At 45.6% G+C, this 27,932-nt stretch overlaps 1 protein-coding gene across 2 annotated transcripts in view; it reads right to left on the bottom strand.

Annotated features, from left to right (window-relative positions):
• Positions 1–27,932, bottom strand: part of prickle2 (prickle planar cell polarity protein 2) — a 231,664-nt gene that overhangs the window by 118,427 nt on the left and 85,305 nt on the right. Inside the window, exon 1 of one of the 2 annotated variants that reach the window (XM_012961769.2) lies at positions 12,734–12,979. The exons of the other annotated variant lie outside the window; for it this stretch is intronic. The gene's annotated coding sequence lies outside the window, so the exon portion shown is untranslated. Of the gene's footprint in view, positions 1–12,733; positions 12,980–27,932 lie in introns of those variants that run through there. 2 annotated transcript variants of the gene reach the window in all.

Here is a 27,932-nt window from a genome sequence, read left to right as displayed (position 1 = left end):
GAGAAGCGGGTGACAGGTCTGTTTCTGCAAGTGCTTCAAGCAATGCTTCCTGGGCACAGGGTTGTATTTATAAATGGCACCTGGGTAGGGTTGCCACCTGTCCAGTTTTGATCCAGACAGCCTGGTTTTCGGTAGGACTGTTAAAACTGGATTCTCCAAGATTGATGCGGTGATTGGCCAACCAGATGTGACATCACACATGTGCAGATTGACAGCTGGGTGGGGGTGCATTAGGGTCCAGTGCCTAGGGTGGGACCAGACCCGTGTGTACGTGTGACGTCAGTATGCACGGGGCGCAACCTTATAAAAGGGCCTGTCGCCGCCACCACCGCGGAGAAGAAGCCAAAAAAGAAGAAGATGATGATGATGACGACTTCAGGAGGCACTGTCTATGGGGCAATTGGGGCACTGTCTATGGGGGCAATAGGGGGCATTTTCTACGGGGGGCACTGTCTATGGGGGTACTGTCTATGGGGCGATTGGGGGCACTGTGTATGGGGGCCGTGGCCAGCATAGCGTTAGGGGGGCCCTGGCCAGCATAGCGTTAGGGGGGCCCTGGCCAGCATAGCGTTAGGGGGCACTGTGGTAGGGGGGCCTAATACTTTTTATGTCTGTGTGCCCCTTGTACTGATGGGAGGGGGGCCCAGAAAATTTTGTTGTGAGGGGCCCCGTGATTTCTGATGGCGGCCCTGCCAGCAGTGTATGGAGGAGCGCACATTGCCTACAGGGGCAAACTAAATGACAGGGGAACAAGATCCTGGACCATGTGCCTAGTGCCCCCACTGTAGCACCATAAGTATGTGCCTCTTCTGCCTACCCCTAATTCTGACCTGTGTGTAATAAAAGGATATTGGGAATTTGCTTAGAATTATATATATATTTTTTTATATAAAAAAAATTTGCAGTAAAATTTTCCTTTGAATAAATAGGTTGCTGTTTGCCCACCTCAAAATTCCCTCTCTACCATGGGCCACACTCTTATGTGAGTGCAATGGTGCTGACAGGGATATTATAAACCCGGGGGGGGGGGGGGAATGATTTTCCGCTAAATGGTAAGTTTCCTCTCCAGAAGATTGCACCCCTGCGTGATAACCAGAGACAATGCAACAGCTTCCAGCTGAGCAGCCAGTTACAGGGGTCCGTCGGGGAGAGGGGACGTCGGGCTCAGCTGTTCCACATTAGGCTACTAGTGACCCCGAGGAAAGCAAACAAAGTGCTCAGCTGATGTCACTTCCAATTTGGCTTAAATGATTTCCTGCTTCCCAAGTGGCAATCAGATATTATCATGAGACTGGCTGGGGGGCTTTCCCAGGCTATTATCAGCGGTGCCCCCCGGTCCCATCCAGTGACCCTACAGCTGACATGGGATTCAATAGCCTCTCATTCCCCAAACAGTATTGTACTTGCATTGTTAGCGGGAGCCACAGCAGGGAAAACAATGAGTTAAACTCGAACTTGTGCAAAATGATTTATTGTCTGTTTTCCATTTTTTTTTTCCATTTCTGCCATCAGCTTTTTTTCGGGGCAAACTCAGACACAGCCAATAAAAATACAGCATTAAATAGAAACTGTTATTTACTGTGTGGATATCATTACAAAGGGGCAAGGTGCACAGTGCAAAGAAACTGGCACAAACCCCTGGGTGACTATGGGATGCAACGTGCCAATCATTTACTGCAATGTTATTTTTATTCTGTATTCCTTGTTTGTTTAACTATTATATTTGTTTGTTTGTAAATTAATGCAATGCACAGATTTAAGCTGCTGATTTGGCCCCTTCAGACCAAGTTGGAAGCTTCTCTGCCTGTGTATGGGTTCTTCCCAATGGCTTCCTTAACAGATATCTGGCTAAAAATTGGGCAGATATCTATCAGACAGATTTAAACCACGTTGATGCTGTCCTCCCATGGGTCTGCATAGGCCACTGTTAAGGTGGCCATACACTCTAAAAAAGGTGGCCATACACAAGCAGATCCGCTCGCTTGGCGATGTCGCCAAGCGAGCGGATCTTCCCCCGATATCCCCACGGGTGGGCGATATCGGGGAGCATTTAGGTTAAAAAAAAATAATGTCGGCCCTGGGGCCAAACGATCGGATTATGTGGGCGGCAATGGGGCAGTCGGATCGGGGACCGCATCAATGAGCCGATGCGGTCCCCGATCCGACCGGATTTTCTAACCTGCCCGATCGAGATCTGGCCAATTTCAGGCCAGATATCGGTCGGCCAGGCCGCTCTGCTCTCCCCATACACGGGCCGATTAGCTGCCGAATCGGTCCAAGGGACCAATATCGGCAGCTATAGTCGGCCCGTGTATGGGGACCTTAACTTGGCCGATCGAGATCTGGCCAATTTCAGGCCAGATATTGGTCGGCCAGGCCCCTCGTTTCTGCCCCTACACGGGCCGATAAGCTGCCGAGTCGGTCCAAGGGACCCATATCGGCAGCTACAATCTGCCCGTGTATGGGAAACTTAAAGGTCCCCATACACGCTGAGATCCATTTGCTTGGCGAGGTCACCAAGCGAGCAGATCTTCTGCCGATATCCCCACCTACAGGCGGGTGATATCGGCTAATTCAGGCTAATTCAGTCGTTTGGTCCTGGGGCCAAACGATTGATTTAGAAAAACGGGTATAGGCATTTGATGTTTCGGGGATCGCATCAACGAGCCAATGCGGTCTCCGATCCCACTAAATTTCAAACCTGCCCGATCGTTATCTGCCCGATTTCAGGCCACATGACGGTCGAGCAGGCCCAATGTTAGTGCCCATACACGGGCCGATAAGCTGCCGAATTGGTCTAAGGGACCGATATCGGCAGCTAGAATTGGGCCATGTATGGCCACCTTAAGATCCAGGCATTTGGCGAGATCGCCAAGTGAGAAGATCTTTTCCCGATATGCCAACCTACAGGTGGGAGATATCGGACTAATTTGGCCCAGCGGACCAAACCAAACGAAAAAGTTAAACCTGCCCAAATGAGATCTGTCCGATTTCAGGCCAGATATTGGTCGGGAAGGCATGTCAGTGGTGCCCATACACAAGCAGATTAGCTGCCAATGGCCACCTTTACTCTTTGGAGAGCCCCTAAATCCAAGGTGTATGCAGAAAACTCTACTTAACACGGGATTGGACTGGCCCACTAATACACGTAAAAATTCCACAGATCCCCCACACTTGTGGGTATTTACAGTGCAAAGGGCAAGGGGAAAGGAATGTAAGCGATGGGGGCTTGATAAATGGGAGGGAAGACCTTTGGTGAGGTTTACACTGGAACCAAAACCTCCCATCTGACACTGACTATAGGTAGCTTCTGCCAAGCAACTAGCCCAGAGTGCAGGGGCTGTACAGGTGTGAGTGCTATATCTATTGCCCCTATAGGCATGCATTTTACTCACAGCAAGTGCGCTATTCAATCACTGTAGGTAAAAAGCCAACACAGGCAACATGGCGGCAGGGAATCCCAACAATTACCAATCCATTGTGGTTCCAGACAATTTAGCGCATCAAAGCTGAACAACTGACCTTTCTGGGGAGGCATTTAAAGATTTTCAATCTGTAAAGAAACGATGAGTGCATAAGTCCTGTGTTATCTATGGGGAAGGGCTTTATCTCTTGCAAAGGACAAAAATAGAATTCTCTTTAGTGATATCTAATGGCTGGACAGGCGCGGGGATGTAAGGCACTTAAGGGGGCAGGCGGTTATGAGAGCGCAGACACGGGGACATGGAACCGCTGCATTAATCTCTTCCTTTTGTGCATTTAGCTTCCATAGCTTCCCAAGCCATACATCCAGGGTGAGACAGAATACAAATTGCATAAGGGACATTGAAAATATGCGCCATTATTCTCAGGGGCTGAGGTCAGACTGAGGCTCCTTGTCTAAGAGGCCAATTCATTAATTACCGGCAATGAGGGGCCATCAATAGACCTAGCTTGTCTGCTCTTCTGCCCAATCCACTTACTCAACTGGCTGTGATGGGGAATTGCATGACCTCTGTAATGGCAAAAATGTTAATTGCTTCTTCTTAAACTATGCACATTACAACTAACAGAGGGTATGCAAAGAAATTGCTATTGAGCGCTGCCTTACACTCAATAGAAAAAAAGACTGCTTATAATACAGCCAGGAAAGGGAAAGTTGGCCTTCTGCACTCTGCATTAGATTAAAAAAGTTGATGCAACAATAATTCCTTGTATGACCTTAGGCTGTACATTGTACATCTAATGGCCTCTACACTGAGCAACAAGGATATTAACATGGCTGCTACCATCTTATCTTCTTGCGTCTTTTAATAATGTTAGAAACACAGTCCCTTCCCAGAGGCTATTATTCCCCCACTGCTACTATAGGCACCATCTCTCCCTACTATACCTGCTATCCCACAGCCCCAGTCCCTTCCCAGAGGCTATTATCCCCCCACTGCTACTATAGGCACCATCTCTCCCTACTATACCTGCTATCCCACAGCCCCAGTCCCTTCCCAGAGGCTATTATCCCCCCACTGCTACTATAGGCACCATCTCTCCCTACTATACCTGCTATCCCACAGCCCCAGTCCCTTCCCAGAGGCTATTATCCCCCCACTGCTACTATAGGCACCATCTCTCCCTACTATACCTGCTATCCCACAGCCCCAGTCCCTTCCCAGAGGCTATTATTCCCCCACTGTTACTATAGGCACCATCTCTCCCTACTATACCTGCTATCCCACAGCCCCAGTCCCTTCCCAGAGGCTATTATCCCCCCACTGCTACTATAGGCACCATCTCTCCCTACTATACCTGCTATCCCACAGCCCCAGTCCCTTCCCAGAGGCTATTATCCCCCCACTGCTACTATAGGCACCATCTCTCCCTACTATACCTGCTATCCCACAGCCCCAGTCCCTTCCCAGAGGCTATTATCCCCCCACTGCTGCTATAGGCACCATCTCTCCCTACTATATCTGCTATCCCACAGCCCCAGTCCCTTCCCAGAGGCTATTATCCCCCACTGCTACTATAGGCACCATCTCTCCCTACTATACCTGCTATCCCACAGCCCCAGTCCCTTCCCAGAGGCTATTATCCCACTGCTACTATAGGCACCATCTCTCCCTACTATACCTGCTATCCCACAGCCCCAGTCCCTTCCCAGAGGCTATTATCCCCCCACTGCTACTATAGGCACCATCTCTCCCTACTATACCTGCTATCCCACAGCCCCAGTCCCTTCCCAGAGGCTATTATCCCCCCACTGCTGCTATAGGCACCATCTCTCCCTACTATATCTGCTATCCCACAGCCCCAGTCCCTTCCCAGAGGCTATTATCCCACTGCTACTATAGGCACCATCTCTCCCTACTATACCTGCTATCCCACAGCCCCAGTCCCTTCCCAGAGGCTATTATCCCCCCACTGCTACTATAGGCACCATCTCTCCCTACTATACCTGCTATCCCACAGCCACAGTCCCTTCCCAGAGGCTATTATCCCCCACTGCTACTATAGGCACCATCTCTCCCTACTATACCTGCTATCCCACAGCCCCAGTCCCTTCCCAGAGGCTATTATCCCCCCACTGCTACTATAGGCACCATCTCTCCCTACTATACCTGCTATCCCACAGCCACAGTCCCTTCCCAGAGGCTATTATCCCCCACTGCTACTATAGGCACCATCTCTCCCTACTATACCTGCTATCCCACAGCCCCAGTCCCTTCCCAGAGGCTATTATCCCCCCACTGCTACTATAGGCACCATCTCTCCCTACTATACCTGCTATCCCACATCCCCAGTCCCTTCCCAGAGGCTATTATCCCCCACTGCTACTATAGGCACCATCTCTCCCTACTATACCTGCTATCCCACAGCCCCAGTCCCTTCCCGGAGGCTATTATCCCACTACTTCAGGCACCATTCCTACCTACAGGCTCCACTACAGTTTAGCTTTGCAGCTAGTGGGGCTAATAGTCACACACAATCCATTTCCCTGTTACATAATGGAGTATATCCCCTTTATAAGGGGATTTAATATTTTGTTAACATAGACACAAAGGTTATATTTTGTCCTTATAAGTAATGGCAAATCTAGGTAAGGATGTGTTTATAATACTCCATTCTGGAAAAGGTAGAAGAAGCTTGTATTACAGCATTCAAGAGCCAGTTGTATGTAATATTGCTTAAGACTTTTAGATCTTTCAGATATGCCCATTTTTAAGCTTCTCCTTTGATAAACATTTATCTCAGAAGCATAACATTGATGCAGGAGATGGAACATGTACAGTCCTTTTATTTAGACCCACACAATCTACAGAAATTCTGAAAAGGGGGATTGCCAACCTATTAACCCCTTCTGGATTTTTTAGGAGTTGCCAGGCCAGTCCTTAGCAAAGGAAGTGGCTAGGCATGGTCAAGCTGTAACTGGGTGTGATTGTGGCATAATGATAGATGGCATAGGTGTCGGCAATAACATGCTTCAATCAATCCTTCAGACCTATTGTGTATGGGGACCCTTGATGGGCCTACCTGACCGATATCTGGCCTAAATTTGGGCAGATGTCGATCAGTCAGGTTTCATTTTCCTGTTGAATCGGGGACCTCGTTGATGTGGTCCACACTCCTATTCCCCTCATTGTAATTCAGTTGTTTGGCCTGAGGGCCAAACGATCAAGTTATTCCAATATCTCCCACCTTAGGTGGACATATTGGACACATCCGCTCCTTTAGTGACAAGCTGATCTTATGTTGTATCTTTCAGTTCCAAGAGAGACTTTCTCTGGATATCTCTGGATCCACAAGTCATGCCCTAGAAGTCGGATACAGCCATGCATCTCCAAAAAAATCTAACTGATGTTTAAATCAGATCTGCTAAATACCTGAAAATGTAAAACTTGCAGGGCTTCAATGGGAGCAACCACAGCAATTTCCTTTGCCAGTTGGATAGACTGTTGTTTCCCTGGCAATATGAAGGCACTTATACACGTATATAACCAGACATCCAATGTTATATGATCAAAATAGCTCTACAGCATGTCAGATGAGTTTTTATTGCATCCCAGAATATCTCTCGCTATTGAGTGCAGCTGCAGGATGAGATTTGCGGCGCAGATAAATTTATCCGACCAAAGTTTTTCCATACACATCAGCCCTTAGAGCCGGAATAAGGAAAGAATTTTGCGAATGCCGTGAAGTGACATATGCCTCCAGAGTTCAACAAGTCCATATTTGTATGGAACGGCCGTTGGTCTGTAGGGTAAAAAAAAAAAAAACTTCAACAGGAGTTTTCTTGTCTTGTTCAATACTGCGCACCAGCTGGGGCTGATTCAAAAAACATTCATTTCTGGGTAATATCTGGCGGGCTGGAAGTTTAGTCACCTCTGTGATCTCACCACAAAAATGTAAAGAAAATGATTCACACTTTAGAGCCTTTCAGTTCACGAAGGACACACAACTCTGGGTGGGTAGAGCTAAAGGGGCACTTAAGACGGAGGCGGCCGTTTAATACGGAGAAGTTTGCCGATGTTTCCTGCTGCACAGACGTTATAAAATGCTGTTTGTGTATTCTGGGCAGGCGAGAGGCCAAAATATCACTTACATAGATGCTCTGCGAACGTAGACCTTATAAGAGATTACACAGCTTGCTGACTGAGGCCACTGCACATAAATGGGCATCTTTCATACAGGGTCTGGCCTCCAGATGCTCCAGATCAAAGCAATACTGGAATATAATGTTTGGGGTTTATTGATCAGGTATTAGTGAGATGTTGGGGAGAGAATGTGCTTTTTGACATACAACGTCAGTCAATATCCAAGTTGCAAAGGGAAAGTATAGCTCTCCATTGCACCCCAAGTTAGGGATGTCCAACTTGAAGCCCTCCAGATGCTGAAGGACCCCAACTGTAAGCATCCACCAACAACTGTAGGCAGTTTTGGACTCTGATTTGGGAATCTGATAGCAAATAATGGGGCCCAATGCTTTATACTTTACTCCAGGCCTTGGCCACCCCAATACAGCAACCTATTCATGATGTGTATAGTGAGCCACCACAGGACCAACAAGCCAGATGGGGGTAAATGCATTGAACTGGTAGAGATACTGAGACCCCAAAAGAGGTAAGAGTCAATGCATGACACAGATTAAATAATTACTATTGCAGTATTATACAGTATAGGATCCTATCAGGGAAGCCAATGACAGACCACTCAGCACTATATTGCTCTATTTAAATACAACCATAAGAGCTTACAGACCTTTGGAAGGACAACTGTAGGCAGTTTCGGACTCTGATTTGGGAATCTGATAACTTATCATGGGACCCAATGCTTTATACCAGCAGTTCTCAACCTGTGGGTCGGGACCCCTTTGGGGGTCGCCTAAGACCATCAGAAAACACATATTTCCGATGGTCTTAGGTACCAAGACACTGCTCCTCTATGGTTGGGGGTCACCACAACATGAGGAATTGTATTAAAGGGTCGCGGCATTAGGAAGGTTGAGAACCACTGCTTTATACTTTACTCCAGGCCTTGGCCAACCCCAACACAGCAACCTATGCATGATGTGTATAGTGAGCCACCACAGGACCAACAAGCCAGATGGGGGTAAATGCTTTGGACTGGAAGAGATACTGAGACCCCAAAAGAGGTAAAGACCACTCAGCACTATATTGCTCTATTTAAATACAACCTTAAGAGCTTATAGAGCCTTTTGGAAGGACTAAGGGGCCAAATGCAATATATAAGGACAAAGTTACACAGTGCCTTTCAGTAAATAATCAAAATGAACCACTGGCATCCCCAACATTTTGCTTTGCGTCTAGCGAGCGGTGATTGCAGTTGCTGTACAATCTGTGCCAGATGTGTGAGCAGCCTTACAGCTGCAGCGGAGCAAAAGCCAGATGGCACCGCCGTGTTAAATAAACAGCCCCCAGCAAATGACCCCTAACCACTTACGTATAATAGGAAGCGAAGATCTTCTAGAACGTTCCAGTTTGTTATTGCAATAAAGTGCTTAACGACAGTGCTAATCATTGGATGAGCGCTGACAAGATGGGGCAGAACAGACATGGATTTGGCAGGGCAATGTTTATTGCCATTTATTTCTGCCTTTTGCAGATGTTTATGCCATGATGGGAGATGAGGCCACAGGCGGGACAGCTGCCAGACAGGGTATGGGGGGGGGGGGGGGGCAAATAGCCAACTGCAGGAAACATTACGTGTAAGCTTAAAGGCAAACTTCCTGTTTTAGAGAGTGTGCAGCACCCTGCCCTTCCCTGAGTTGCCTCCCTCCACCCCATTGGATGAGAGTTATCCTACTCCATTCCATAATGTAACTGAGTCACTGTGGATGCCTCAGCCAGTGGTCATAACTCTCAGCCATTGCCACTTGGGGAATGCAGCCATTGCCTCCCCTCCAATCCTTCCCATATCTCATGTCCTATTTGCCTCCTCTCCAATCCTTCCCATATCTCCATGTCCTATTTGCCTCCTCTCCAATCCTTCCCATATCTCATGTCCTATTTGCCTCCTCTCCAATTCTTCCCATATAGCCATGCCATCTTTGCCTCCTCTCCAATCCTTCCCATATCTCCTTGTCCAATTTGCCTCCTCTCCAATCCTTCCCATATCTCATGTCCTATTTGCCTCCTCTCCAATTCTTCCCATATAGCCATGCCATCTTTGCCTCCTCTCCAATCCTTCCCATATCTCCATGTCCTATTTGCCTCCTCTCCAATCCTTCCCATATCTCCATGTCCTATTTGCCTCCTCTCCAATCCTTCCCATATCTCCATGTCTTATTTGCCTCCTCTCCAATCCTTCCCATATCTCCATGTCCTATTTGCCTCCTCTCCAATCCTTCCCATATCTCCATGTCCTATTTGCCTCCTCTCCAATCCTTCCCATATCTCATGTCCTATTTGCCTCCTCTCCAATGCTTCCCATATAGCCATGTCTTATTTGCCTCCTCTCCAATCCTTCCCATATCTCCATGTCCTATTTGCCTCCTCTCCAATCCTTCCCATATCTCATGTCCTATTTGCCTCCTCTCCAATCCTTCCCATATAGCCATGTCCTATTTGCCTCCTCTCCAATCCTTCCCATATCTCCATGTCCTATTTGCCTCCTCTCCAATCCTTCCCATATCTCATGTCCTATTTGCCTCCTCTCCAATCCTTCCCATATAGCCATGTCCTATTTGCCTCCTCTCCAATCCTTCCCATATATCCATGTCCTATTTGCCTCCTCTCCAATCCTTCCCATATCTCCATGCTGTCTTTGCCTCCTCTCCAATCCTTCCCATATAGCCATGTCCTATTTGCCTCCTCTCCAATCCTTCCCATATATCCATGTCCTATTTGCCTCCTCTCCAATCCTTCCCATATCTCCATGCTGTCTTTGCCTCCTCTCCAATGCTTCCCATATCTCCATGTCCTATTTGCCTCCTCTCCAATCCTTCCCATAACGCCATGCCGTCTTTGCCTCCTCTCCAATTCTTCCCATATATCCATGTCCTATTTGCCTCCTCTCCAATCCTTCCCATATCTCCAAGCCGTCTTTGCCTCCTCTCCAATTCTTCCCGTATATCCATGTCCTATTTACCTCCTCTCCAATCCTTCCCATATCTCCATGCCCTCTTTGCCTCCACTCTAATCCTTCCCATATCTCCATGCCGTCTTTGCCTCCTCTCCAATCCTTCCCATATCTCCATGCCGTCTTTGCCTCCTCTCCAATCCTTCCCATATATCCATGCCCTCTTTGCCTCTAATCCTTCCCATATCTCCATGCCTGCTCTTCCCTTCTCTTTCTCCAATCTGTCCAAGTGCTCTCAGCACTTTACTGGAATAAAAAAAAAAAACAGCTGAAAACTGATAAAATGAAGAGCAAATGTAGTTTAGTATTTTTGTTATATCTTTGTGGTACCTAAGCGGGTTACCCAAATTCTGAACCAGGAAAACTTCTTCAGCTAGAGATTAGGCTGCACTGAGGAAAGACTAGAGGCGCAGTGTAAAAGCTGGCCATACACGTTCAGATTTTAGTATTTTTCTGATGAACGGATATCGATCGTAGATTTAAATGCAACAAAATAACAAATCAGAGGATGTTTAATGAAGACATCAAAGATGAGGTCAAGTGGCTCTGGGTAACACCATCCCAACAACGATAGGGACGGGGAGCCCATAAATGCAGTGGGCCATCCCAGCTTTACACTGAGCTACAGCTTACTCCTCCTTCCAAGTGGGATGCTGGGAGTTGCAGAATAACAACAGCTGGGCCGCAGGTTGAACATCCCTGATCCATCATTCCCACTTCTCTACTCCCATAAGCTGCAGTGTTAAGCAGCAGGAATGGAGGTAATTAAATCATGTCATATGAATCCATTTTCCCACTAATTTGTACATTATCTAAACTGTATAATAAATACAAACTGCACAGTACAAAATCCTTTTGAGAGAAGCCCTCGTGCCTCCTGTTTCACTTTTTAACCCTTCCAACAAAGATCAATTACATCTTAGTTGGGATCAAGTACAGGTACTGTTTTATTATTACAGAGAAAAGGGAATCATTTAACCATTAAATAAACCCAATAGGGCTGTTCTGCCCCCAATAAGGGGTAATTATATCTTAGTTGGGATCAAGTACAGGTACTGTTTTATTATTACAGAGAAAAGGGAATCATTTAACCATTAAATAAACCCAATAGGGCTGTTCTGCCCCCAATAAGGGGTAATTATATCTTAGTTGGGATCAAGTACAGGTACGGTTTTATTATTACAGAGAAAAAAGGGAATCTTTTTTAAAAATGTGAATTATTTGATTATAATGGAGTCTATGGGAAATGGCCTTCCCGTCATTCGGAACTTTCTGGATAACGGGTTTCCGGAAAACGGGTCCCATACCTGTACATTGTTCCAAAAATCACAAGAAACAGAAAAGGATCAACAAATGCTTTCAACTGCAATTACATTGACAAATAACTTTAAAACCGCATTAATCATTAATGTATATTGAGGAGTCGTTTATGAATACATTTTTATACATTATGCAACATGGGTGGGGATCCAACCGAAAAGGGCAACATTTTTAATTTGAACAGGTAAACACTGTATCTCAGTCAGTACTGTCTATCCATTGATCCAATGTATCATCCATGGGAAATGACAGATTACTAGGTAACAATATAGCAGCGTGCAGTAGGAAGCGTCTCCTAATTCAAGTCCCCAGCCATTGGCTGCCCCTGCCCAGCTGACACCAAAACCATCTCCCAGCCGGACGGACAGGAGACTCACAGCTGAAAGCTTCTGCTCCAAAGTTAAAAATAACATTATTGAAAGCAGCTGGGAAGCGGTTTATGATTCGTATTTTGTCATCCCGCACACATTCCAGCAACAGCTGAGAGCCCCTATGTTCCACTGCAAGAGAGGGAAAGCATGGAGTGGGGGAAAGGGGGCTCCTCCTCCCAATGGTAGGGTCTATGATATTTTATTGGGATAAATAAGAAAGGAAATTTTAAAACTTTCCCCCCCTAAAGCTGCTGCTTTGTAGCTTCTGAAAGCGGATACCGGTTTGGGGCTAAATGAAAAAAATGGCAGGCATGCAAAGGTCCGATCCGTAAGCGCCGCAATGTGGAGACTGCATTAAGGTCCAGTACAGTAAATTTATTGTTCCCAAATACTGTCAGGGCTCCGGGGAGCGCAGAAGATATGCAGAAGGAACAGGCTTAAAACAGATTAGAAATAAAATGGTTACTTACCCCGGCTAGGGAAATGAGTCCCTCGCATTTAGCAGGAATTTGCACATTATCTTTGCCTACAAGAGGATGCCCAAGGAAAGGGGGGAAAATAGGGGGGTTGTGGGGTGGGGGTCGTATTCCTCAATCTCGTCCTAATGAGAAAAGTGTGGTGTCTGCAGCAAAGAGCAAAACGCCTGTTGGGCCCCTATGGGGGACTCAGCAAGAGCTGGAGAAGGATTCCTGCCCAGGCTAAAACACTGCCATTTGGAACGGATTCCCTTTCTGGAGGCCTTTAGCGAAGGAGAACGTCAGTTAGGTCATTAGCAAACAGAAAAAAAAAAATAACTCCGCCCACATCTGCCTGAGCCAATAGGTAAAAATCATAAAGCCATAATCCATTAGCCGGCTTCCACCATCTAGCCACCATTAACCCTTGCGTGAGCGGAGCGTAATGGAAAGACATAAAGGCGGATAAATGCCAATAAAAACAGCTGCAGTTTGTTCATCATTCGCAGATGTGCAAAAGAATTCTGAAGAATTTAAAGAGGAAATTTTACATCTGTAATCCCCCCTGCTTCCCCCCTAGGTATTCCAGGGGTCCATTTCAATCCTAGAAAATGGTATTGTTACCTGTAGGTACAGGTAAACAATCCGTTATCTAGAAATCCATTATCCAGAAAGCTCCAAATTACTGCAAGACCATCTCTTATAGAGTACATTTTAAGATATAATTACCCCTTATTGGGGGCAGAACAGCCCTATTGGGTTTATTTAATGGTTAAATGATTCCCTTTTCTCTGTAATAATAAAACAGTACCTGTACTTGATCCCAACTAAGATATAATTACCCCTTATTGGGGGCAGAACAGCCCTATTGGGTTTATTTCATGGTTAAATGATTCCCTTTTCTCTGTAATAATAAAACAGTACCTGTACTTGATCCCAACTAAGATATAATTACCCCTTATTGGGGCAGAACAGCCCTATTGGGTTTATTTAATGGTTAAATGATTCCCTTTTCTCTGTAATAATAAAACAGTACCTGTACTTGATCCCAACTAAGATATAATTACCCCTTATTGGGGGCAGAACAGCCCTATTGGGTTTATTTCATGGTTAAATGATTCCCTTTTCTCTGTAATAATAAAACAGTACCTGTACTTGATCCCAACTAAGATATAATTACCCCTTATTGGGGCAGAACAGCCCTATTGGGTTTAATTAATGTTTTATTGATTTTTTAGTACACTTAAGGTATGGAGATCCAAATTACAGAAAGACCCCTTATCCGGAATACGCTCGTTCCCGAGCATTCTGGATAACGGGTCCTATACCTGTATAGCAGAGATGATTACTTTGCAGCCTTGCATTTTGCAGATTCACTTGCGTTTTGAGGCTGCGCATGTTTTTCTTGACCGTTATGTGGCCCAAGGTAATTTTTCTTTTTTTGCACAGAACGGACATTTCAGCCTTGGAGAGAGCTGAGCGGAGAGATTTCCACTGTAAAACTGTCAGATAAAAAGATGGATCATGTGCTGTAAAAATAAATATATCAATGATAAAAACATTTATAGCCAGTCTCTCCAGCTGCACCGTTAATTATCTGAGGGGGTCTCATAGTCCCCCCCCCCCAAACCCACCCCATACAGTGGGGATTGGAGCAACACTTGGATTATTTGTTTGTGTAATTGCTATTGAAAGCAGTATCTGTCTGACTGTTGGTATTTAAGTTCCGACTCCTGCAACAATGTAGTAATAGTGGTGGTGCATATGGAGTTATTGGAACTGACCAAGTGCTCCATTGTTCCCATGAGTGTGTGATACGTGGAAATTCAACTAAATAAACAACTTTGACCGACCCCGATGATGGAAGTTCTATGCTGGAATTCTAACCCCTGTATCCCCCCTGCTGCAGCGTGCCAGCCGGCCTGGGAACCAGGGCAATCAGAGCCATTTAAGGACAACTATTGTTGCCAACAAACCCTAAATTCAAGGGAGTATCTCATAAAACTGTTTTAAAGTGACCAACTGCAATGATTAAGCAGAAATCAGCCAATATTGTGCTTTTATATTCAGTCCTGTTGCTTTAATTTAACCACCTAACGCCTGAGTAGAAGTTTCATGGAAAGCTATAGCATTTCCTACCCCCCCCCCATTCCCTATGACATCATAGCACAGTATTTTTGGCATTTACTGATTGCCCCTCTGCCATTCCATTAACTCCCCGCTCCTGGGCCGTGCATCGGCTCACAGAGAAATGAAGAATTAATGACAAGGACCCTCGGCAGGGAGGCCTAAGAGCTTTGCCTCGGACACTTGTCATTTCTTTTCATCTCTTTGAAGATTAAAGTGGTCAATTTTCACACCTCTGACGGCGCAAATCAGCCGAAAGGGCAAATATATTAAAAATATTGACACCAAAGGGCAAGAGTGATTATACACAAGCCCCCTTTGTGGCAGGCAGCAGCGGGGGGGCTCCAGGCTTTGCTTTTCCGCAGCTTAAAGAAACTAACCTGGGAAATTGAATGAATGCTCTGTACATTCTGCCCCGTGCCCCCGCGTTCTCCTGCTCTGTATCGGCTCTTTATCTCCCCAATGCTTGTCCGCTACGTGCCCACACACTGCCACTTATTATATGTCAAGGGGACCTGTTACCAGCTGTCAATCATATATTGCCTGCCCCGCCCCTGTGCCTTAGGTATAGAGGCGGGGCAAACAACTAACTTTACTGCACTTCTCAAATACCCCCTCCCTCCTCACCATCTCATTGTGTAGCCAGTGCAGGGGCCTGGGCATCTGATCCCCCATTCTATCCTCCATTCTATCCCCCATTCTATCCCCCATTCTATCCCCCATTCTATCCTTCATTCTATCCCCCATTCTATCCTCCATTCTATCCTTCATTCTATCCCCCATTCTATCCTTCATTCTATCACACAAACAAGCATGATGCAAAGCTTTACTAACAGTGTCCACAAAATGGCGGCTGCCTGTTTGCTGTGATTGTGTAATTCCAAGAATGAAGGTAACAAGATAGTGTGAGGTTTATTTTAACCCTGTAACTTTGGCTGATAAAGGATCCATCCTTAGTACTCTGCTATTAACAACATCTATTTTGCTGTTACATTTAAGAAGGCAAAGTGTAGAAATATAGAAACTTACAGTTGGTATATTAGAATTAGCATATTTGTTACCATATTTCAGCAGGAACAGCCCCCTATTGTTAGGCACATAGTCTGTACAGAGAGATACCATACAACATCTGTATTCCCTTATACTAAGCACAATTCAGCAGGAACAGCCCCCTAAGTTTGCTCATAGCCTGTACAGAGAGATACCATAAAACTATGGCACATAGGGATTCCCCTGTACTAAGCACAATTCAGCAGGAACAGCCCATAAGTTTGCTCATAGCCTGTACAGAGAGATAACATAAAACTATGGCAGCATAGGGATTCCCCTTTACTAAGCACAATTCAGCAGGAACAGCCCCCTAAGTTTGCTCATAGCCTGTACAGAGAGATAACATAAAACTATGGCAGCATAGGGATTCCCCTTTACTAAGCACAATTCAGCAGGAACAGCCCCCTAAGTTTGCTCATAGCCTGTACAGAGAGATACCATAAAACTATGGCACATAGGGATTCCCCTGTACTAAGCACAATTCAGCAGGAACAGCCCCCTACGTTTGCTCATAGCCTGTACAGAGAGATACCATAAAACTATGGCAGCATAGGGATTCCCCTGTACTAAGCACAATTCAGCAGGAACAGCCCCCTAAGTTTGCCCATAGCCTGTAAAGAGAGATACCATAAAACTATGGGGGCAGCATAGGGATTCCCTTGTACTAAGCACAATTCAGCAGGAACAGCCCCCTAAGTTTGCTCATAGCCTGTACAGAGAGATACCATAAAACTATGGCACATAGGGATTCCCCTGTACTAAGCACAATTCAGCAGGAACAGCCCCCTAAGTTTGCTCATAGCCTGTAAAGAGAGATACCATAAAACTATGGCACATAGGGATTCCCCTGTACTAAGCACAATTCAGCAGGAACAGCCCCCATGTGTATATATATATGCGTGTAATCTTTGCCCCAACAAAATATATAATACTTATTTATTTGCCCTTTAACTCCTATTGGTTTGGAGATTAACTAGGTAAGTGCTAGAGGCATTAAGGGCAGAGCAAGTAAAGCCTTTCATGACAGTGTGAGCAGCGCTGCACTGCTGGAGATACCAGCGTAGTTCTTAATTCCCCAGTATATGTCATTAGCCCGTGGCAGTCACTCCGACGGGAAGGAGGGAAGAAGCTGAGATAAAAAGCCGACCGTGGCGCAGTTAAATTGGCAGAAGGTCTTATCCCCTTTGAAGACAACTGCTAATCCTCGCTCTTCGGCGGCGCTGAACCACCGGTCAATGGGAGTTGAAGAGACTCTTGGCCGACTGCGTGCACTTAGTGCATGAAAGCGACCGCTGCGTTGTGACAGTGCTGGGAAATCAATGTGGTTTCTGGCATTTAGATAGTTAATGTACAAAGCTATAAAAATAAATACACATAGGTACAAATGTATCATTGTTAGATATGTTTGTTTGTCTGCTCACACTCTTTTCTTCATAATTCTGGTTTTTGGAATCAGAATGCCAGTGCCAATATTGCCCTAGAGGGCCACTATACAGGTATCGGACCCCTCATCCGGAAAGCCAATATCCAGAAAGTTCCGAATTACCGAAAGGCCATCTCCCATAGACTCCATTTTAATCAAATAATTCACATTTTTTAAAATGGTTTCCTTTTTCTCTATAATAATAAAACAGTACCTGTACTTGATCCCAACTAAGATATAATTACCCCTTATTAGGGGCAGAACAGCCCTATTGGGTTTATTTAATGGTTAAATGATTCCCTTTTCTCTGTAATAATAAAACAGTACCTGTACTTGATCCCAACTAAGATATAATTACCCCTTATTGGGGGCAGAACAGCCCTATTGGGTTTATTTAATGGTTAAATGATTCCCTTTTCTCTGTAATAATAAAACAGTACCTGTACTTGATCCCAACTAAGATATAATTACCCCTTATTGGGGCAGAACAACCCTATTGGGTTTATTTAATGGTTAAATGATTCCATTTTCTCTGTAATAATAACACAGTACCTGTACTTGATCCCAACTAAGATATAATTAATCCTTATTAGAGCCAAAACAATCTTATTGGGTTTAATTACTGTTTAAATACTTTTTTTTATCAGACTTAAGGTAGGAGGTCTGAATTACAGAAAGACCCATTATCCGGAAAACCTCAGGTCCCAAGCATTCTGGATAATGGGTCCCATACCTATACCTATTCATATCTACAATGCAGTAACTATTAGTTCTTCTTCAGGTCAGCTGCCTTCTGCTACATTGTTTCTAAAGTCAGAACCAGCAGTGCAGAGAATATAAAGCAGCCAGCCAGATACTGCTTTCTGCTTTTATTTAATAATATTAAACCAATGAAAATGTGTCATTTATACCAGCCTGGCAGTAGCAGTTTGGGGCCATAAGCTATGGCACATTCCAACATTTTGACTTAAATATTCTATTGGGGATATTATTATTTCCCCTTTATATCAAGTCCCTTTCCTATCTCCTACCCCACACAGTGCAGATCACTCTCCTCCAGACTGAGTGGGCAGTTAATAGCATACAAGGACATATAAGCCAGTGCTGGCACCATGGTAACCGTAGGGTGGGGTGGGTTGGAGCGCTCCATGCGGGGGCTGTATCAGATGAATTTGTCTCTTTTGCTCACGGATGTTCTTCTCTATAGAAGCCATCAGCTGGGTGTCACGTTGGTAAATGAAGAAGTCCGGCTGAGTTAAAGCTAATTTATCCCTCCATTATTCCCTGTGATAAGGACGTTGTACATCGGGGGGGTTTGTGTTACCTTACTCCCACCTCTCCATACAAGGGACCGACAGGAGCATCGCCATGGCACCCAGTTATCATAATAACCATTTATAATAACTATAAGTCTTTCTTTGACTGCATTGAATCATCCCCCCCCCCCAACACAATTGAATCTTAGTGTGACCCTATAAATGCACTCAAGTAATTAATGTTTAATGGTTTATTTATTCATTAAATATGGATAGCTTCTCCTTCAATTATAAGCCAATCAGAGCCCGTCTTTTTATAGAGCCCTTGGTGACATCATAGATCCCTCACAGGCAATAGGCAGGGTTCTCCAATGGACCATATGAGTCAGCCCTGAGTCTTGGGTAAGTCAGATACCAGAGCACTGTTACCTGCAACCCTGTAGCATCTCCAGCGTCGGACTGGGTCGCCGGGGTACTGGGAAAAAACCCGGTGGGCCCCGGCAGCCCAGATCCGATCCCCCCCAGGGCACTCCTGTGATCTGCCATCTCCCTCCCCTGATGGGAGCGCTTGGGGGAGGGGGTCGGAGGGTGTTTGGGGCCTCTGTGGGATGGGGGGGAAGGCGGCAGGGGCCAGTGGGGGGCGCAGGGGTCCCTGAGGGCCCTGCACCCCCAATTTCGACCCTGAGCATCTCACACAAACAATAAAAAAAATGAAGACCAGTTGCAAGCTGTCTCGGAATATAACTCTCAACAGCATGCAAAAAGGTAACTCAAAAGTGTACAACCCCTTAAACATGATGTTGAGGGTAATATTCTGAGACAATTTGCAATTGGTCTTAATTTTTTAATATCTGTGGTTTTTTTTTATTATCTTATTTTTTGTTCAGCCACTCTCAAGTTTGGAATTTCAGCAGTTATCTGGTTGCTAGGTTTCAAATGACCTTAGCAACCAGGAAGCATTTTGAATGAGAGACTGATATATATATAGGAGAGGGACCTGAATAGAAAAATCAGTAATACAAAGTGACAATAACAATAAAATTGTAGGCGCACAGGGCAACTGTTTTTTTGGCTGCCGGGTCAGTGACCCCCAATTGAAAGATGGAAAGGGTTGAAAGAAGAAGGCAAATAATAACAATAATAATAAATATATATATATATATATATATATATAAATAATGAAGACCAATTGAAAAGTTGCTTGGAATTGGTCATTCTATAACATACATAACATAAAGGCATACTGCCCCTTTAAGATGGTGTTGAGGGGTAAGTCGAGAGTAAGAGAGGATAGTGGGAACCCTACATAGAGAAGGATATGAAGCCAGGAGCCCTCAGCATCTGCTCTCCAGATATTCTAGCCGAGAATTCCCACAGACCCAAATCATTTAGATCTCAAGCGCAAGAAAAACATTTGGGGGGGTTGGGGGGGGCAGCCTTTGGATTAAGGTGGCTTAATATTTTAAAACCAATGATCTTTAATTACATCCCATCTGCATAGAGAAATGCTGTCTAAAGATATAATTAAGGGGAACAGGAATAGATTCTGGGCTGGAGAGGGACTAATCACTAAGCGCTGCCCTCCCACCGCTCCAAAATAGCTTCCCAAACATGTCAGGAGGGGTACTTGTCTTTCCTTCCACATCAGAGCAAGTGGAATTCAGACTTGGGTTATTGCTAACTGCCCACCCCCTGGGCTACACACTTTATTGAGGAGGTAGCCTTTAAAGGGGAACATAAACCCCATTATTACATGAGTGCTATTATAGGTACTTTTGCTACAACAATGCATTGGTCTCGCACAACCAAAAATCCTCAACACCTCCCCCAGTATGTATAGCCAGCAAGCCTATATACCCCTTTGCCTTACATGATGCCTTGTCTTAAAAATATATACCACAGTGTAATTCGTTTAAATTGAGATAATGAGCTCTGTATAAACAAACCCTCCTTCTGTATGCTGCAGCCATAGGGAACTGATTTTCCAACCTGCACCTTTAAAAAAAGTGACTGGCATAACCAGAAATAATGAGAGTGAATGTGATTTCCCAGGAGACCAATGCTGCCTACATGGATGCCAGGAGACCAAGGCTGCCAACATGGATCCCAGGAGGCCAAGGCTGCCTACATGGATCCCAGGAGACCAAGGCTGCCTACATGGATCCCAGGAGACCAAGGCTGCCTACATGGATCCCAGGAGACCAAGGCTGCCTACATGGATCCCAGGAGACCAAGGCTGCCTACATGGATCCCAGGAGGCCAAGGCTGCCTACATGGATCCCAGGAGGCCAAGGCTGCCTACATGGATCCCAGGAGGCCAAGGCTGCCTACATGGATCCCAGGAGGCCAAGGCTGCCTACATGGATCCCAGGAGGCCAAGGCTGCCTACATGGATCCCAGGAGGCCAAGGCTGCCTACATGGATCCCAGGAGGCCAAGGCTGCCTACATGGATCCCAGGAGATCAAGGCTGCCTACATGGATCCCAGGAGACCAAGGCTGCCTACATGGATCGCAGGAGACCAAGGCTGCCTACATGGATCCCAGGAGGCCAAGGCTGCCTACATGGATCCCAGGAGACCAAGGCTGCCTACATGGATCCCAGGAGACCAAGGCTGCCTACATGGATCCCAGGAGGCCAAGGCTGCCTACATGGATCCCAGGAGGCCAAGGCTGCCTACATGGATCCCAGGAGGCCAAGGCTGCCTACATGGATCCCAGGAGGCCAAGGCTGCCAACATGGATCCCAGGAGGCCAAGGCTGCCTACATGGATCCCAGGAGGCCAAGGCTGCCTACATGGATCCCAGGAGGCCAAGGCTGCCTACATGTTCTACTGTACGACCCTCAACTCTGAAAGGCAACCGTTGCCTTAAGCTGTGGGTTCTTTATATTTAGCTGTGGCCCCATCTTTTTACTTTGTTCTGTAACATTCCTTTGGGTTTTTCCTTAATTTCAGCTGTGAGTCTGTGAGTGCAAATTGGACTGAGATGATTTTATAAAAGAACCGCCTATTGAATGGCCAAATGAAAAGAGTAGCAGGGCGAGGAGCCCCGAATATACTCCTGCCGCGCAGTTAAAAATAACAAGCAGCGGCTATAATTTTTTTTTATTGTCATAAAGAAGATGAATTATAGGAAAAAGTGCTTTTTTTTTGAAAGGCAGCCCAAGACAGAGAGAGAAGAGTACCTTGACATTTCCAAACAAACACACGAAGGCAATTTGCTACAGATTTAGAGGCAGGATGAGTCAGTATTGTTGCAGGGAGGCTGCGCGGGGGGGTTGCGATGGGGCTGACTCACTGCCGAGCTGCGGGCGCATCCATTCAAACCTGCTCGGATTCACATGAAATCTCAGAGCCGGAGGGGGACTGAGTTTTTAGACGCACTCCGGCTCTCAGGCTTAAAATACCTGCACAGAATTATCTGGCAAATTGCTATTTTGAAAAGATGTTTTCATGCAACGACATTATGGGTAAGTGCTTTATGCTGGTAAAATACAATGAATAATAAAAATGGCAAGAACTTCATTTTACTTTGCTGCTTGTGTTCAAGCTCCCTTGGCTGAAGAACCCTCAAATTATACATAAATGATTTGGGTCAGATACCTATGGCCAGGCACATATGGGCTCATTTACATCCAAAGCGCAACTTGCACTTACCCCACCACCACTTTCATTAAAGGGGAATTTTGGCTTACAAAGCCCAAAGCCCCACACAACACAGAAACCCCTAATATCCCTATCCCTGTAATCTGTTCCTTCAAAAACCATGAATAAATACCATTTTTATATGCTGAAATCCAGCTGCAAAACAGTTCTTCTCTTTCTGCATCATTTGAAATCCTGGCAGGGGAGGAGGGACTAAACCACTGATGTTACAAATTGTAACAACTTCTCCCCAGCTTACAGACAGCATGCAGGAACTACATGACCCACAATGCATTGCACTGGGATGTTTCTTTCCTTATTGACATCACGTGTGCAGGGAATTGTGGGATTGGGAGGAGGCAGGCTGAAGGCAGGCTGAGGACAGGCGACTACTGTTACATTTTGAGTCACAAAGTAGTCAGCCAGATCAGCAGGGGAACAGTGGGCAGGGCTTAGGGAATTATTAACATTATTATTATTATTAACATTTATTTATAAAGCGCCTACATATCCCGCAGCGCTGTACAATAAGTGGGTTACATACATTGGACATACAGAGTAACATATAAAGCAACCCATAAGTGAAACAAGACGTGAAGAGAGCCAATTGCTCCAAACCAGATTATTACCGCCCCCTCCTGACCTCCTGATCGCTGCATCATAGCCACACCCCTGTGATGGCAGTGACCCGCCCTGTGATGTCTCTGCCCCGCCCCATGATGTCACACTCCGCCTCCCTGCATGGAGTTCCCTGCAGGAGAGGTGGCAACCCTACACCTAAGGGCCCATTGCATATAGTGGCAACTTTAGGGGGCAGCCCTTGGGTGCCTATATTATATATACACATTATATTTTGTGTAATGGAAAAAAATTGACCACAGTTGCCGGACACTTGCTTTCTTAATGCCCTATGTATAAACACAAAGCTACATGCCCCATACGTCATAGTCTTGTACTGGAAATCTCTCTGCACTGTACAGACTGGAAAATGACCCCCCGTGTATCAGCGCCCTGCCCTGTCTGTTTCCAGGATCTGAACTCACTTAGTTACTCTCTTGTACTGGCAGCCAATGAGTGTCGGTCAGAGCGGCACCCAAGCCATCATGTCCCCAGGATGAACCGCAATATAATTTAGCTAAAATGCTTTAGAAAAGAAGAGGCTTTAGAACTAAATATGGTGCTATTATCCTGTAGGCTCGCAGCAATTGGAAAATACGCCCCAGATGTTATAATGAATGTTATAATAGTGAATGATACAAAGGAAACTTTCAGGCTAAACACAACCGGATTATGCACAAGTTCCCCTTAACTTCCCTAAGCCCCAAGCATTAAGCACAGACTGGAGATCTATGGAGCTACCCCCTACTGTAAATGATAAGGATATTAGCAGTCACTGAGGGGTTCTGTGCCCCCCATATAAAGGCACAAGGCTGCAGGCTGAGTTATACAGGGAACTCTGAGTATCACTCATGTATTATAAGGGATAATGTACCCCCTACTGTAAATGATAAGGATATTAGCAGTCACTGAGGGGTTCTGTGCCCATATAAAGGCACAAGGCTGCAGGCTGAGTTATACAGGGAACTCTGAGTATCACTCATGTATTATAAGGGATAATGTACCCCCTACTGTAAATGATAAGGATATTAGCAGTCACTGAGGGGTTCTGTGCCCATATAAAGGCACAAGGCTGCAGGCTGAGTTATACAGGGAACTCTGAGTATCACTCATGTATTATAAGGGATAATGTACCCCCTACTGTAAATGATAAGGATATTAGCAGTCACTGAGGGGTTCTGTGCCCATATAAAGGCACAAGGCTGCAGGCTGAGTTATACAGGGAACTCTGAGTATCACTCATGTATTATAAGGGATAATGTACCCCCTACTGTAAATGATAAGGATATTAGCAGTCACTGAGGGGTTCTGTGCCCATATAAAGGCACAAGGCTGCAGGCTGAGTTATACAGGGAACTCTGAGTATCACTCATGTATTATAAGGGATAATGTACCCCCTACTGTAAATGATAAGGATACTGGGCCCCTTGGGAAGCACTGCACATTCTGCATTTAAATGTCATTCATCCTACAATAAAGTTAACAAAACTGTATTTATTCTGCTCGTTCATGTAGAGCTGGTCCATTAGTCTTCCTGCTATTAGCAATAAAAGTCATCTGAGATGACTTTTATTGCTTAAAAAAAATCTTCACACCATTAGGTATTACTTGTCTAAGAGGAGATGCATTGTATTATTAAACATAAATATTACACATATACATACACATATATCATGGGGGCCGTATCACTAGTCCCACTGAGCCCTAACGCACAACACCACAATTGTTTGGGCCCCGCGGTTTATGCCTAAAAACGTAACATTGGCCCCTAATGAGGACTATTATGGTCATTTATAACAAGTTGACCTTTATGCTGAGCAAATATTATCACTTCTCCTCCCCTGTAAAACAGCTCCCCGTGATGATATTGGATCATTAATCTTTATATCCCTTCATGTACCTGTTCTATTACAGAGATATCCGCAATCTGCGTGCCAGCTAAAGGGGGACTAAGTTAATGAAGGGAATGGAACGATTAGGCTTATTCATTTACTCTCCTGTAACACCCATGTGAGTAAAGGCAAATAAGTCAGATCATTGCCAAGCTGTTAATATATTTCGTAGTCCAATGTTGATAAATGTTTTTATTTCAGCAAACAGTCCAAGAACAGAATCAGATCTATAACAGTGCTCTCCAACTGGGTGACTGAATGCAATCCAAAGGGGGTATTTATTCCTATACAGCCGCATACATGGCTGGACTGAATAGAAAGATTTCATTGTTCAGACTAAAGTTGGCCACGCACTGGCTACTGCCTTAAGGTCCCCATACACGGTCTGATTGTAGCTGCCGATATGGGTCCCTTGGAGCGATTCGGCAGCTTATCGGCCCGTGTAGGGGCAGAAACGAGGGGCCTGCCCAACCGATAACTGGCCTGAAATTGGCCAGAAATGGATCGGCCAGGTTAGAAAATTCAGTCGGATCGGGGGGCGATTCGGTCCCCGGACCAACTGCCCCATTGCCGCCAATATAATTCGATCATTTGGCCTACACACTCCCTGATATCGCCCACCCGTAGGTGGGGATATCAAGTGAAGATCTGCTCGCTTGGCGATCTCGCCAAGCGAGCGAATCTTAACGTGTATGGGGGGCTTAACTCCAGATCATTGTAGCAGCCTATGATGCCATGTTTCCAAAATGATTGGCTTCCCTATCTATATCTTGGGCAAGTTGTCCATGACCTATGGAGAGCAACAGGCCATAAATAGGGTCTGCTCCCTGGTCTACACCCCACATAATATAAAGGAACCACTTGGGTGGTCAGTATCTTGCCAGCTTGGATATTTTTTTTTTTTTTTTTTTTTTAAACTGAGTTCCTCTTGGCTTTTTGCACTGCACCCAGATTTGGACTTGACATTGGAAAAAACACCCTGATGGGCCTCGTGGCCCCCACCCACCCAGGACTGCCCCCCTGCCTATAAGTGCAGGCAAGGAGGAAGTGTGGTAGGCGATGGGGGGGGGGATAGCAGCTCTAGACTGGGGTGGGTGGGCCCAAGGCGGCAGCCCTGGGGGGCCCGGACACTCCAGTCTGACACTGATTGCACCTCTCCATCATTAGTAATCATTATTATTATGTACGTATGAAACAGCAGCCTATTCTGCAATGCTCTACAATGGAGGCAAATGCACTATATCATACAGATGATAGAATATTAATACAGAATAAAAAGAGGGTACCTGATTATTAGAGATTTCCCCATGTAGCCAGACCCAGAGAAGACCATAAAAGAACAAAAACTGGCCTTTATTGTCCCCAGGCCTGAGCCGACAGGCAGAGATGGGACAGTAATAAGGAAAGGAAAATTCTAAATGACAGCAAGCATGATTGATTGAGAGGATGTAGATGGGACATTTAAACTGACTACTCCCAAAGCATTACAAATGTTTGTCCCTGCGGCATCAATTGATTGAATATAAAAAAGGCCAAACAGATGAAAATTCTATCCAGATTAAAAATAATGTTCTTGGATGTGCCAAGAACTAACTGGTAGCAAGAAGACAAATCATCTCGGCAGACACCACATCCTCGGAATATGACATCCCTATGATAAAACACTGCATGGAATGTAAAAGTAAACTTGCTGAGGGAAGCGCTTCAAACGTATTAAACAGTTCATATTTATGGGCACTGTCTATCTGGATTAGACAGACAATATGTTGGCCAAAAGAGCGAGCACCCAGAGGGCAAGCTGGAAGAGCAGTTCTAGACAGTTCTAGAACCTTATTTTGTCCCTCACTGATAAAAGTGGGTCAATTGTTTAGAAGAGAACCCGTTTCTATGCACCAGTGCATTCATGTCGTTGACTATGACTTGGTTTGTGGCCATTGGCTTTAGCTTGTTTCCTCCTGAATCTGAAAACTCCTGACGGTTCTGAGTTACTGATCCCAAAAGGGATGGAGGTTACATTTGGTGCATCTGGAGATGTCTATGGCAACTGCCCAGAGTTTATATGGATAAATCTGTGCAGGTTGACAATTTGTTGACCAACGGTGACTAACCTGTTCTCTCCCAACCTCACTGTGCCCACTCTGTTATCGATATACCTGTACCTGACCCAATCACTGATGCCCACCAACCACCTGGGCAGGGTCGGACTGGGCGGCCCAGACCTGACCCTTGCCGGCGCTCCCCCTGCCCGACTGTTCCTCCCCTGATGCGTTAAACGTTAAACTTACGTGTGCTCAGGGGAGGACGTCGGGTGGGGGATGTGGCCGGCGGGGGCACCTGCAGGGCCCCTGGGTCGGGAGCCCCGGTGGGCCCTGCACCCCCCAGTCCTACCCTGCACCTGTGACACACCAAAGGGTTAGATCACTATCCTGAAACCAACCAGTCCCACTAGTTTTGGGCTGGTCTGTGCACCACTACTGCATAGGCAAGAGTTGAATAAGGGTTAGGTTCAACACTCTCTTTAGAGGTCCCATTATATGGAGGACCCAAAATAGTCTCCCCAACTTAAGGTTGCCATACACGGTAAGACCCTGCCCAATGAGTGAAATTCCCCCAAAGGTGGTCGATATCGGGCTTATTACCATAGCAGGCATAGGCACCGTCGGACCAAGCTGATGCAAGGAGCTGATGCAGTCCCCAATCTGACAAAAAATTAAACCTGTCCAATCAAGATCTGCCCAATCTTAGGCCCGTTGTGCCCATACACAAGCAGATAAGCTGTTGAATCGGTCTGAAGGACCCAAATTGGCAGCTGAAATCTGCCCGTGTAAGGCCACCTATAGACTGGTAAACAAGAAGGATAACTGAAAGTGAAGTAATGATGTGATCTCTATCACAAGGCTTTGCTCATGAATCATCTTGTTCTCTCCGAGCAGGAACACCATGCAACGACAGTCAGTACTGGGCACAATATCTGCTTTTTTTCACAAATAAAGAGAAAAAAAACTCCATCCCATGATTATTTTCATTATTACCAAAGCGCTAATATTTTCCACCGAGCTGTACAAAACATACCCAACTGAGTGGAATAATTGGGCAGAGGATTCCAGAGACCTTATAATTTGCTTCCAACCAGAAATGTTATCCGAGCAACAAAAGGAAGCAATCGATGCTCCGGAGAGCAGCTGACATATAATATATAATAA

Source organism: Xenopus tropicalis, chromosome 4, assembly GCF_000004195.4.
Source record: "Xenopus tropicalis strain Nigerian chromosome 4, UCB_Xtro_10.0, whole genome shotgun sequence".
Taxonomy (NCBI): domain Eukaryota; kingdom Metazoa; phylum Chordata; class Amphibia; order Anura; family Pipidae; genus Xenopus; species Xenopus tropicalis.
This window is presented reverse-complemented; position numbering and strand designations above follow the sequence as displayed.